This window comes from Mus musculus, chromosome 8 (assembly GCF_000001635.26).
Source record: "Mus musculus strain C57BL/6J chromosome 8, GRCm38.p6 C57BL/6J".
NCBI classification, from domain to species: domain Eukaryota; kingdom Metazoa; phylum Chordata; class Mammalia; order Rodentia; family Muridae; genus Mus; species Mus musculus.
Window position 1 is genome coordinate 93747766 of NC_000074.6, and position 13038 is coordinate 93760803.

At 40.7% G+C, this 13038-nt stretch overlaps 1 long non-coding RNA gene across 1 annotated transcript in view; it reads right to left on the reverse strand.

Moving 5' to 3' along the window:
* The window catches only part of Gm26843, a 185722-nt gene extending 181781 nt beyond the window's left edge, over positions 1 to 3941 (reverse strand). The window contains exon 1 of the long non-coding RNA XR_003947435.1: positions 3217 to 3941. This is a non-coding gene — a long non-coding RNA (predicted gene, 26843). The remainder of the gene's footprint in view (positions 1 to 3216) is intronic.
* Positions 3942 to 13038: the final 9097 nt, after the last annotated feature.

Below are 13038 nucleotides of genomic sequence, written 5' to 3' on the forward strand. Positions count from 1 at the left end.
ATGCCTGTAACTGTTGCACCCCAGAGGCTCAGGCAGGCGGATCTTGAATCTCAGGCCAATCTGGACTGTCAACACACACATGAATACAAACACACACACACACACACCAAAAAGCCACCTTTACAGCAAATTCTAACTAATAAATTAAAAAATACTCTAGTCAGTAAACACTAGAGTATTAATTTCCACTAATTGCAGAAACTATTGGGGAAACAGGTGAGAAAACAGTATTTGTTACATTCTGAGACATGGGTCTCATGATGCCCAGCATTTGCCTAGAGTTTGTCATGTGATCCAAGATGACCTTAAACTTCTAATCGTTCTGCCTCTGTCTCCCAACTGCTGGAAATACAAGCATGAGCCACCTGGTTTGTGTGGTCCTGGGGGTTGAAGCTGGGGTTTTACGCATGCTAGGCAAGCACTCTACAAGGTGAGCTATCCTCCAGACCCTGAAAAATAGGATGCTTGCAGGGTCTCAAATAGCTCCCATAAAGGTACTTAACTACAAAGGGGAAAAAAAACTTTTCAAATAATAGAGTTGGCAGATACCATCTTAGCCATGTTGTCCAAGTGAGCACGGCCTTCAGTAAGACACATTGCCATGACGGATTCAGCACCAGTTCTTTGATCTGCTTCTCAAGCTGCATGAGCTAAAACCAGTCACGAAGAAATGCCAGACAAACCAGACTGAGAAGCATTCAGATCACTGGTCCATAGCTCTTCGAAAGCATCAAGATTATTCATTTTAAGCAAAGACTGGACAAATGTCCCATTCCAAAGAGGATTAAGGAGGCTTGACAAATAACCAATATTCCAAACAGGATCAACTTTATAAAGTGATATCAATGGGACAACCACAGAATTGTATGGACATATTAGGTTATAATAATAGATCAGTATTAATTTCCTGATTCTGGTGCTTATATCAATCATGTAGTAAACACCTTGCTGTGTAGGGAATGAAAATGAGTGTACTCTAACAGAACATCAGATCAGAAGCTTATTTTCAAGTTGTCTGAGAAGGGGCTGAGGAGATGGCTGTATTGCTAAAGCAACAAGCATAAGAACCTGAGTTCAGATCTCTAGCATCCATATAAAAGCAGAGTATGGCAGCATATGTTTATAACTTCAGCACCGGCAGGGGGGACAGAGACAGGGGATCCTTGGAATTCATTGGCCAACCAGTCTAAGCCAAACTGGTGTGTGCCAGATCCAATGAGAGACCTTGTGTCTAAAAATAAGGTAGAGAGGGACTGAGGAAGACATCAGTATAAACCTCTGGCCTCTACATCTGTGTGCACATATGCTTGTGTATCTGCATATACCTGAACATACCCCCCCACACACACACACAAATTGTTGCTTGGGGAGTATTAAGTTATTTGTACTTAAACACACAAATTCAAGATCACTCAAAATTAAAAAACAATGACGATTATTTTCATCTATGGTAATTAATAAAGATAATAATTACAGAAAAGTCTGGAAATTGTAAGTATGGAAGAAAACCCAACATGTGTCTCAATGAGAAGAAATAATTCAATGAGAAGAAAAGAGCGGCCAACCAGAAGGATAACAGTAAGAAAAATAACGGATGAGGGCTGGGAAGAATTTTCCAGGCTGAGGAGTAATGAAAGAACAGAGCTCTCATATCAAATATTTATGTCAACAGCCCAGAGACAAAAACAAAATTAAATCCACATCTAAGAACATCATGGTGTAAATTCAGATTCATAGAGAATTATAGGTGGAACCAAGTCACTGTTCTCCCAACTGCAGTAGATCAAGAAGGGGTGTATTTCAGCAGGACAAAAAGGAGAGTCGGCAGGAAGGACTGGGATATGAGGGACGTGAAGGATTGCGTGCTAACCATAACTGACCCGTGACTTGCAAAACAGCTCGAACCAAAGTCCTACCTAACCGTGAAGTGGCATGCAGGGGTAGACATTCTGTGAGAAAAATAAATAAAACATGAAACGCTTTGCTATATTTGAAGAGCAGAGAGAGTGGGGAACTAAATAAAATGTGAAGAAATTAGGGGAAAATCACACACACGCACACACACACACACACATACACACACACACACAATCTCAAATTTAAAAATTACCAGTGTGGAAGTGAGAGGAAGAATAATTAAAAATATGTGTGATTCTAAAATAAAGCAAAAAAGAGCTTGGTAAATAGAAAGTTACATGATAGGAATAAATTCAACTATTTAATGAATTGTAGCCTCTGGAAATAGATTAAACTCAGTTCATTGAAGTGGTTACTGTAACTGTCGATAAAGTAGCAAATGTCAGCAGTTGGCTACTTCTCTGCCCAAAGCAGAGAGAGTTCTGGTAATAAAAAGATGGAAGGAAGACAGATCAGACAAATGTCAATTTTAAAAAGCCATTTAAAGCTAAAATCATTAACATAGGCAAACAATTTATTTTTAAGTGTTTGGGTTTTTTTTTTTTTTTTTTTTTTTTTTAAAGTCAAGCTGAACCACGTAGCCCTGGCTGGCCTAGAACTTGCTGTGCAGACCAGGAGAACCTCAAATTCACAAAGATCCATCTGCTTCTGCCTCTCAAGTGCTCCACCATGCCTTGTTATAAAGTGACTTTTTAAAGTCTACAAGAAAATATAATTATCATTAACCTATATGTACCTACTAGTACAGTACAAGCATATATACGAAAAGCCAGAATCACAGCAAAACTTGAATAAATGCACATTCATAGGGGAAGATTTTAACACAGCTCTCTCGACACTAATATATAAATCAAATGACCAGAAAAAAATATAAAAATAGTATCTATTGGATACATAGATTAAGAGAATACAATGCCCCACCCCCAAATAGAGAACATATATTTATTGTGTTATATTTATAAAAAATCATAGCTACAAAGGAAATCTGAATGAAGCTTTTAAAAAATAATTTCTTATGTTTAACACTGTGCAAACAAATTGGATCAGGGAGAAAAAGTGAAAAAGTAAAGACACTTCTATGTTTGGAGATAAAGTTGTTATTTCTATATAATCAAAGGTTAAAGAGAACATTATAATGGGAATTATCAAATATTTTGAACTGAGAACAATCTAAGTACTCATTTCTGAAAATGCTCTTTCAAAAACTTTTAAGACACTGGAATGTTAACTCAGGATCCTGCCTACCCTGAGAACAGTCACTTGCAGCCATGGTTGAAAGGAACTTTCTTCTCTGCCTACCTTGAGATGTGGGAGAGTAGAGAATTTTCTTCTCTGTTGACTCACTAACCAAGTCATTTTGCAGGTCTGGATTTAAGCTGGAAGGCTCTGGGCCCATTGCCCACCTGGCTTTGGATCTTAGCTTTGTCCCCTGCACCCAATTAAGAGATATTAAAACTGAAGCTCAGAGGATGGATGTGACAGCTAAAGAATCCAGGGCTTGCCCTACTTCTTTTGCAGGCTCACAGTTCATTTAACTCTTTTAATGCTTTATTCAATCTTTTGATGTCGTGTATTAGGATGGTTTGGGACGAACCCAGTCTACCATTTTGTCAAAATGAAGTGCTGCTGTTGGGCAAGTTCCCTGAGGAGGGTTCCGACTCTGCACAGGTAAATGAAGATGAGCATAGAATCTACACACAAATCGTTTGTAGGGAGTCAATGAAGGAACTGTGTGCTAAGTCCCGGGGTGTTTGTAAGCACTCGATAACAAGTGCTATTAGAAGCGAAGTCTGTTGTATGAGCTGGATGCCAGTAAAGAAAGTGAAAAAATCAATACTATAGGACAGTCTCCTCTGTGAAAATGGGGGAGATTCCTACGCAAAAGTCGAATAAATGAAATTCAAGATGCTGTAAAGGAGTGCAAAGTGGCCTGGTGGATTCACTCCAGAATACACAGATAAATATATAGACAGACAGATACATACATATATACATGATAGATTATAGATATAGCTGTGTGTGTGTGTGAATTACATGAACATAGAAAAAGCACTGAGAAGGAAGAAAAAGATCCCTAGGAAGGGGAGGAAAAAAGAGAGAAAATAGAATACATATGACATAAAGGAATAAAAGGAATGGAAAGAGACCAGCAAGAGGTGGGGGGGGGATATGAGACAGCAGATGGGGACCAAAAGAACAAAACATAACAATATAGATGTGAAAATGTCTGAATAGAAGTCCATTACTTTGTACACTAACTAAAAAATGAGTTGAGGAAAAAAAATCAATCAATATAGTTGATCACAGCCAAAGATTAAAGGAAGAAACCTCACGATCCTCTTTATACATGGGGTTAAGTGGCGGAATGGAACCTTCATTTTTTGTCTTTACTCACACAGTAGAATGAGATCTAAAGATGACCTTCTTTAACTGAGTTCACAAACCACATAGGTCCACTCTCTGTTACTCAACAAGGTCGTATAGCTTCTATCTCAGGGTTAGCCAATAGAAACGCACTGGGAACCATATCTGCATTTAAATTTTTTCTTGCAGGGACATGTTTTAAAAAGCAAAAACCCAGAGGTTAATTTAACTGACATAGAAGGTCCCAAGTTCACATCAGAATATAATCAATAAAAAGTGTTGATGATGAGATATATAATATCTTTATCAAATCTTCAGAAGCTGGTGTCTATTTTTCCCAATCCAAAATGTCTCCATCTTTATTTAAGATACTTTTCATAGATGGTCACGGAGCATGGTGGGATCATCGTTATCAGCATATGAGAACTTTCAAACTCCCGTCTTGCACAGACCACAAGATCAGAAAGCGACTAGGAAGTCTTCGCCCAGGAAGTCTTCGCCGGATGCTTTGGAAAGGCGCAAGTAGCTTGGAGTGAGGGTTGACATTTCACATTAAGGATGGTGTTTAACAGCTTTCCACAAGCCAACCCTGATGTTCAGAAAATGAAATGAAAATGGCAGAATTATTCATCTGAGGATCTACAATCCTTTAGAAAAGGAGCCGCTGCTCTTTGGGGGAACACATATTAATGTCACTGCAAAGGCAAATTTTAAGGGGGTTGGGTGCCAACAGGTCTCTGGTTTCAAAGGAATTAAATCTTCATCCTCCCATTGAGGGTAAAGGGAGAGGCGGGTATAAAAATGATACTTTTCCCACACCACAGGGCACTGTGTGCCTTGATGACCACGTGTGTCTTCAACATCAGGAAGTCCCTCCTGGGTGCCAAGAGTAGTCTCAAAATTAGCAGGGAAAACCGTTTTCCCTCAACTCGGCTTGGAAGACATTGTGTTAGTGACACATGTTCCTGCCTCCAAAACAACGAAGCATTCTGTGTGCTAAAAACAGCTTTCTTTTTTTTTAAGTAAAACAAAATTCTTCCTTTGTATAAAGCATGGTAAAAGATAGTATTTCAAACTGCATTCGCCAGAAGCACAGTTATCTCAAATGCACACACTCACTTGGCATCTCCAGCACCTTTGGCTTTCTGTGCCTGTTCTATGTTGGTGTCTCCATCTTCTGCGAGATCACTCACATCCTTCCTACATTAGCTTTTCCCTTTGCCCTTGGGTAAATCCTCTTATTCTTTGTCTTTTGGGTGCTGCCTTGGGAGGGGCAGGTTTGACAATGACACTGTAGAGCCCTGTGTCTCATCTCTCACTCCTGCAGTTATCTCCTTTAGCATCCATCCCCTGCAGCCTTCCTTATGGACATGAGGTCAGGGTGGGAGACCAGGGTACGAAATGCAGGGATGCAGCTTTAATCTCCCCAGAGATTAAATGTCTCCTCACTGCTTCTTCCTGGTGCACATCTTATACTCAGACTAGCTACATCTCAGATGTTCAGAGGGCACATGTGCTAAGACAAACCCATTATGATCAGCTTAGCAGGCTGGCTAGTAAGTCTGCGAGCACTGAGCATTGACTCTGTACAGAAGTTTCATGCACCGCTATTAGGAATATCTTGCAATTTGGAGAATAATATTCTGTAAAGATGGAAATGTAAGTAATATTCTGCCTCTGAGATATTTACATTTGAGAACATTATCCTTAAGCATTTAAATCAGTGATTTCACATGTCCTGTTTCTACCCCAATCAGGGTGTCCCAGTCTGCTTCTCTGTTGCTGTGATAAAGCACCAACCAAAAATAACCTGAAGTGCAAAGGGTTTGTTTGGTTTATAGGTTACAACTCCATCATCTAGGGATGCCTAGCAGGAACTGGAGGCAGGCAACTAGCTGCAAGAACTGAAGCAGAGACCATGGAGCAGTGCTAGATACTCTCTTGCTCTACATGGCTTGATCAGTTCGATTTACTATATAACAGAAGACCATCTGTCAGGGGTGGCACCACCTACAGAGGGCTCCTATAGCAAGCATTAATCAAGAAAATGATCCACAAACATACCCACAAGCCAATCTGATGGGGTGAATTCCTCAACTGAGGACCCCTTTTCCAGATGACCCCAGCTGGTATCAAGCTGACAAAACTAACCATCGCACAAGACGGGATAGTAAGACATGAAACCTCCTGTCTGCCATAAAAATATGCCAAAAACAGGATGGCTCTGGTTGTTTTACTGTACTCAGCGTTTGAGAGGTTGAAGCAGGAGGATTGAGAGTTGGGGGCTATGTAGTAAAGCCCTGTTTCATATATAGTTTAAGAATGTTATTTGTTTCTTTTTATGGGTTTTTTTTTTGAGACAGAGTCTTTCTCTGTAACAATGTTGGCTATCCTGAAACTCACTCTGTAGACCAGGCTGGCCTCGAACTCACAGAGAGCCATCTGCCGCTGATTCCCAAGTGCTGGGATTAAAGGTGTGCACCACCACGATCTGACTTAAGGATGTTCTTTTAGGCTTTGCTTGAACTAGGAAAAAAATTATAAATACCTATAGACAGAAGATAGAAATATGGGTTAAAATAGATTCATATAAGGAAATAATATGCAGCAGTTTAAAAATAAGCTAGAGCTAACTATGAAGCCAAATGGGTCAATGGGTCAAGTTCAAAAAATAACTATAGAACATGCAAATAATGTAACATTCTTATGTAGAGTCAAGCAATACTACATCTACTTTGGTAATATCCCATATCTCATAAAAATATAAAAGATACAGTGGAGACCTACAGAACTATAGGTAGGACCATACCAGTGGTACTCTTGGAAGGAAGTGAGGATGAAAAACAAACTGATCAATGCTTTATCAGTAAAACACAGTTTCCTTGAGTTAAAAAGAAATCTGAAGTACACATCACATGTCATTTGGAAATTCTGTTTGCTGGTCCTAGACCTTCATGTTACAGGATGTTGTCCCTAGTGCTTTTTGGCATTTTTAAAAGTTTTTATAAATAGAATTATATTATATAATGCTTCTCAAATGATATACCATGGACAGAAATTGCTAAGGACAGAGAACACCTTCTATTAAAGGAAAACTGAAAGGAAAGCGAATCCTGTGCATGAAGGATCTGTGTGCACAGCTCCATGTGGCATCTTGTAAGTGTACATGCTGGTATCAGTGCTTGGAAGACAGTTTACTACGCAGCACCTCCGTGGTCAGCGGTGATTCAGTGAATGTAGGAAGCATACGGCCCTGGTGGGTGCAAGCTTCCTGAGTCAACATTTGAGAGCAAAGGTTTGCCACATCCATTACATTGGGATTGTCTTGAGGACTTGCTATTAGGTACAACCAAAGGGTAAAAGTGGTCATGGGTGAACACAATGTGGTACCTGACTCGGAAACTAGGCTTTGGTCCACCACCAAATGATAGGAAGTCTTTGCATTCTGGAAAGAGAAAGGATATTTGGGCCACAGAGGAAGTGACTTTCCCCCAGTGTTACTCCAAACAGGGGGTTCTATTTGACACAAAATATGACACAAGATAAATGAATAAGGACAGTTGGGGTCTCAACTCCCTCAGACCCAGCATGGCTCGGACTCTTCAAGGAATCCTTCAGCAGATTCTGAATTATGTTGGTGTCTCAAGGAGTGGCCACATGCAGCCATGGGAAAGCAGTTCTGCCCACTGAGTGAGGTCCACTGTCACTAGACCCGCCATTCTACCGTGGTCCACACCAAACCACTTTCACATACAAAATATTAACCTACCATAAAACCAATCTAACTGCTTATAGCAATACGGATGAGTGACTGAAGAGAGGTAAGAGATCTCTCTCCTGTTTGCTGTTTCTATCCAGTGGACAATAATTCAGCTGCTCAAGGGTTGGACCAATATGCCAAGACTCATAAGAATTCTCTTCTCAAAAGTATGATCCTTGGGAATGTTTTGCAATTAGCTATGCTCCAGGTATAGAAAACCTAAAAATGAGAATTGGCAAGGAAAGCGACAGAAAGTGGAAAGCAGGGAGCATTTTACATTCTTTCTTGGCTCCAACTGAAGAGGGCCAGGATGTGGTTGCAGTTTTGGATGTGCTAATTATGTTTGTCAATTGTAGGTTTTGCTTAATTAATTAGTCATTCAAATTTAGCTTGAGCATTTTTTTTTGCACATCTAAATCATTACTACAAGCAATTAAAAGGATACTTTGATCAGCTCCTTCCACAATATAGAGCACAGCATACTCCTGTCGAATTCTTTTGGACAATCTAACATTTTGGTACTGTTTCGGTGGGGGCAGGGGGCGGGGAGGCTGTTCTGTGTGCATGAAGGAATGTACATGCAAAGGCAGGAAACAAGAAAGATGGTCAAGACAGAGGTGATAATAAAACCATTGGCCCATGTAATAACTGAGTACAGACGGGACCCAGTAATAACACATGTTCAGGGGAAGTTCCCACAATGTACAGCTGGGACACTGAACAGATCAGAAAACATGTTTCCTTAGTACACTAAGGTGGTAAGGTGTGACAAGTCAGAGATTTATGCTTTCGGCCTAAGATCAATGTCAAAATAAGGTTTGTCCGTGTCTAGAAGACTCATCCCAACTCTCACCGTCAGCAATAAAAACTGTGGCTAGAAGCCACGTGAATACACCCTCGAGGGCCATTTCCTACTAACAAGCCCAACTGTCAGGAACAGTGCATTGTATTAGGTTACCATCTCGTAGTTTCTAAATAGATATTTCAGTCCCCCAGGAACCACCTGTAGACGCCAATTGCTCAGCCTTCTCAAGTGGGAATCTGACACGGAGTGGCATATAATATGTTTCTCCTACCCAACGCTGGCAATTACTGCAAGTGTAAGAAAGAAATTTACATGGTTTGCACCCCTTCAGAACTACTTCTCAACCTTTTGCCTCACCACCAGCCCTGGAGATGGACTGAAAACAGACAACAGCACAGGCAAGAACTAATGGATTGTTCTATGTCCTTGACGCTTGTCAAGAACAGCATCAGCAGCGGCTATTTAAACAGCGCGACGCCATTGCTTGTTTAAAGTCACCCCTCGAGGCTAGTAACTTTACACATCTGGTCTGCCTTAGAGGGTTCTTAGCATCTCTAATAGCATCCGATTGTGAAAAGGAAGATAAAATTTCATCTAAAAAGTGGATATGAGCAAGCAAATATAAAGTCATTGTTGAATGCTATAAAATGTGTTTTAACACTCGTGAGAGCCTTATAACTTAAACTTTCATGAAAAACTTAGGAGCCAGCAAGAACAAAAGTATAAAAGGGTGAAAGAAGAAACCTCAGAGCATTTCCGGGGGGGGGGGGATGTGTGTATATTCCAAGCACTCCAGAGCTGATTATTAAAGTATCAATTAGATTTTAACCAAAGTAGCTTTGATATTCAGAGATTTAAATGACTTAGAGAAAAAAGTAGAAGTTACAAAGAAGTGCATTATACCCACAATTCCTTAAAATTACCAATCCTCCAAGTATCTGGAAAAAAACCTGAAATTAATTTTCAAAATTCTCTCAATAAAATTTTCTCAAAAATGCTCCTAATATGTGACTATGTAAGCTACATACAATGGAATGCTAAGTACATTCCTACTAAGTGCTCAAATATTTCATGCTTCTCAGTGAAAATTTGTGCTGAAGACTCCCACATCTTCAGGGACCTCCTGTAGTAATCACATGTGAACAAACACACACATACACATGCACACAAACACACACTTATGCACACACTCACACATGCCTGCACACAGATCATGCACACACATGCACACAAACACATACAAGCCCATGCCCACATGCACACAAAGTACACTCACACACATACACACTCATGCCCACACGTACACTCACACATGCACACATACATCACACTTGCACGTGCCTGCACACAGACTATGCACATACATGCACACAAACACACACATACACATGCACACACACACACACACACACACACACACACACACACACACACACACACACACACCACTCTTGTCTCCAGTTTTCAGACCTTTTGGATTCCTCTCCTGCACATATTGATAAGCCCATGCCTCCCGCTCAAGCACCCTCTCCAGCAGTCACTCTCTCCCTCCCACTTTCACAACCATCCTTCTAGAAGCAATATCTATTCTCACCATCCCCGTGTCCTGCTACACACTTGCTTCCACTAAAACCCATCCTACCGAAGTCTCCCAAACCCTTACATTTGCCAAATGGAGTTAAGACATCTTGATCCGCATTACCAGGCCTCCCTGAATTGCCGTACACTGCTGATGTCTGCTTTCACATTATTCCCTTGAGATAACATTCTTTCTTGTTCTTCTTTGCTCGTACCCCCTCACCCAGCTCGTCCCTGGGACACTCCTCTCCCCCCTAGAGTCCCTGTGGTCAACAAATTCATCCAAACCAGAAGCCTGGGACCTGCCTAAAGAACGCTGTCTTCATCTCCTCAGGCAATATTGGTTTCATACATTTCATGTCCTGCCCACCCCTCTGCTGTCTAGCCTGTGTCAAACAGATACACGTGCCATTTATCATTGATGATGCTACCTTCCTCCTGGCTGCCTACCTGTATGTCCAGGCTCTAACATTCAGCACTAGGAGTTAAGCTCTGGGCGGGCGATGGGAATGTGTCAGGCCAGCACCGGTATGTGCTCAGGAGACAAGTGCTGAGTGAGATGAAATCTTACACTAATGTCCAGTGCAGAAGCTGAGAAATCACGCTAAAAAGGGGTCCAAGGGGACCCCCTCCATACCTCACCAATACCCCAGTAGACCCTGGTGAATCCTTTTTAAAATCAGAGACAGTCATGTAAAAGCTACATTTTCCTAAATTGGGCTACAGAGTGACACACTGGTCTGTGTATGCCGCCTGATGTCACTTCCAACTGTTCTCCATCACTGTCTTTCACTTCAAACTCACCAGACTGCAGTGTCTCCGCACAAGCGTTCTCTTCCTCCTTGCCTGCCTAGAAAACTCCATCTTAGGACCACCTCCAAAGGGAAGCTTTCAGACAGGCATGATGGTGCACACTTTTAATCCCAGCATTGGGGGGCAGGGCAGAGGCAGAAGTGTGTTTGTGACCGTTGTGTCTACATAGCAAGTTTCAGGTCAACTGGGGCTACATAGTGATGAGGCTCTATCTCAAACAAAACAAAACAAAAACCAACCAAACAAAAATAAAACAGTGAAGCCTTTCTAACTCCCTAAGCACAATTCACTAACCCCGTGGTACCATAAATACTTTCTGTGCACATAATTTATCACACTTCAGTAATTTTTGCTCCTATGATTTTCCTCCACTGGGCTATGAGGAGAAGATTCAGATTTATCTCTATAGCCCATCGCCAGGCAGAATGCCTTGCATTGTGGAGATCCACAGCACACTGTGTAACAAGGGAGAATCTCCCAGAGCGAGTCATTCTTCCATCTCATCATTTTATAGTGACATTTTGCATGTCACAGGGTGTCCCATGCTAACCACTGGCCAGTTAATAACCTACTGTCCATATTTCAGCAGAAAGGAATTAGGATTAAGCCTATGGCTTCATATAACTATTTAGAAAGAATTTTAAATGTATGTGTGTGTGTGTTATTTAAAGCAATTTTAATTTAAATATACTTTGATCATAGTCTTCCCCTCGCCAAGTCCTTCCAGATCCTCTCTCACCCAACTTTAAATTTTCTAAGTCCTCAAAATTAAAACAAACAAAAATCCAATACAATAAAATGACAAAATCAAAATGATGCCCCCAAAGACCAAATTGTAACCAAATTAAAGTACACACACACACACACTCACACACACACTGTGGAGTCTATTATATGTTGGTCAACTACTCCTGAACATGAAGCCCATCCTAGAGTGGTTGATGTACCCAGTATCACTCTACTGGAGAAAAATGATTGTCCCTTTCTCAGCAGATATAAGTGACAGCTCAGTTGTTAACCTTTACCCGACTGGCTATGTTTTCACTCATTCATTCATTTTCAATTTTTCTTTCATAGATTACATCCTGACCACAGTTTCCCCTCCATCCACTCCTTCTACTGCCACCTCTCTCCCTTCAGAAAAGAGCAGGCCTTCCAGGAATGTCAACCAAACAAAAGCATGACAAATTACAAAAACACTAGGGATAACTCCTCATATCAAAGTTGGATAAAGCAACTCAATAGGAGAAAAGGGGGTCCCAAAAACAGGGAAAAGAGTCACAGACAGACCTTAATCCCACTGTTAGGAGTTCCATAAGAAGATCAAGCTACACAACCATAACATATATACAGAGGGCTTAGATCAAACCCATATAGGCTCCCAGACTGCCGGGTCAATCTCTGTGACCCTCTATATTAATTCAATTTTCTAAGACTAGCAAACTACAGATGGTTTTAGTGCAGAATTCTATCAGACCTTCAAAGACCTAATACCAATGCTCTTCAAACTATTCCACAAAATAGAAACAGAAGGAACACTACCCAATCCATTCTATGAAGCCACAATTATGTTGATACCAAAACCACGCAAAGACCCAACAAAGAAAGAGAACTTCAGACCAATTTACTTACGAATATCGATGTAAAAATACTCAATAAAATTCTTACCAACAGAATCCAACACATTAAAACAATCATTCAACATGATCAAGTAGGCTTCATCCCAGGGATGCAGGAATGGCTCAATGTACAGAAATCCATAAATGTAATCCACTACATAAATAAACTCAAAGGAAAAAAA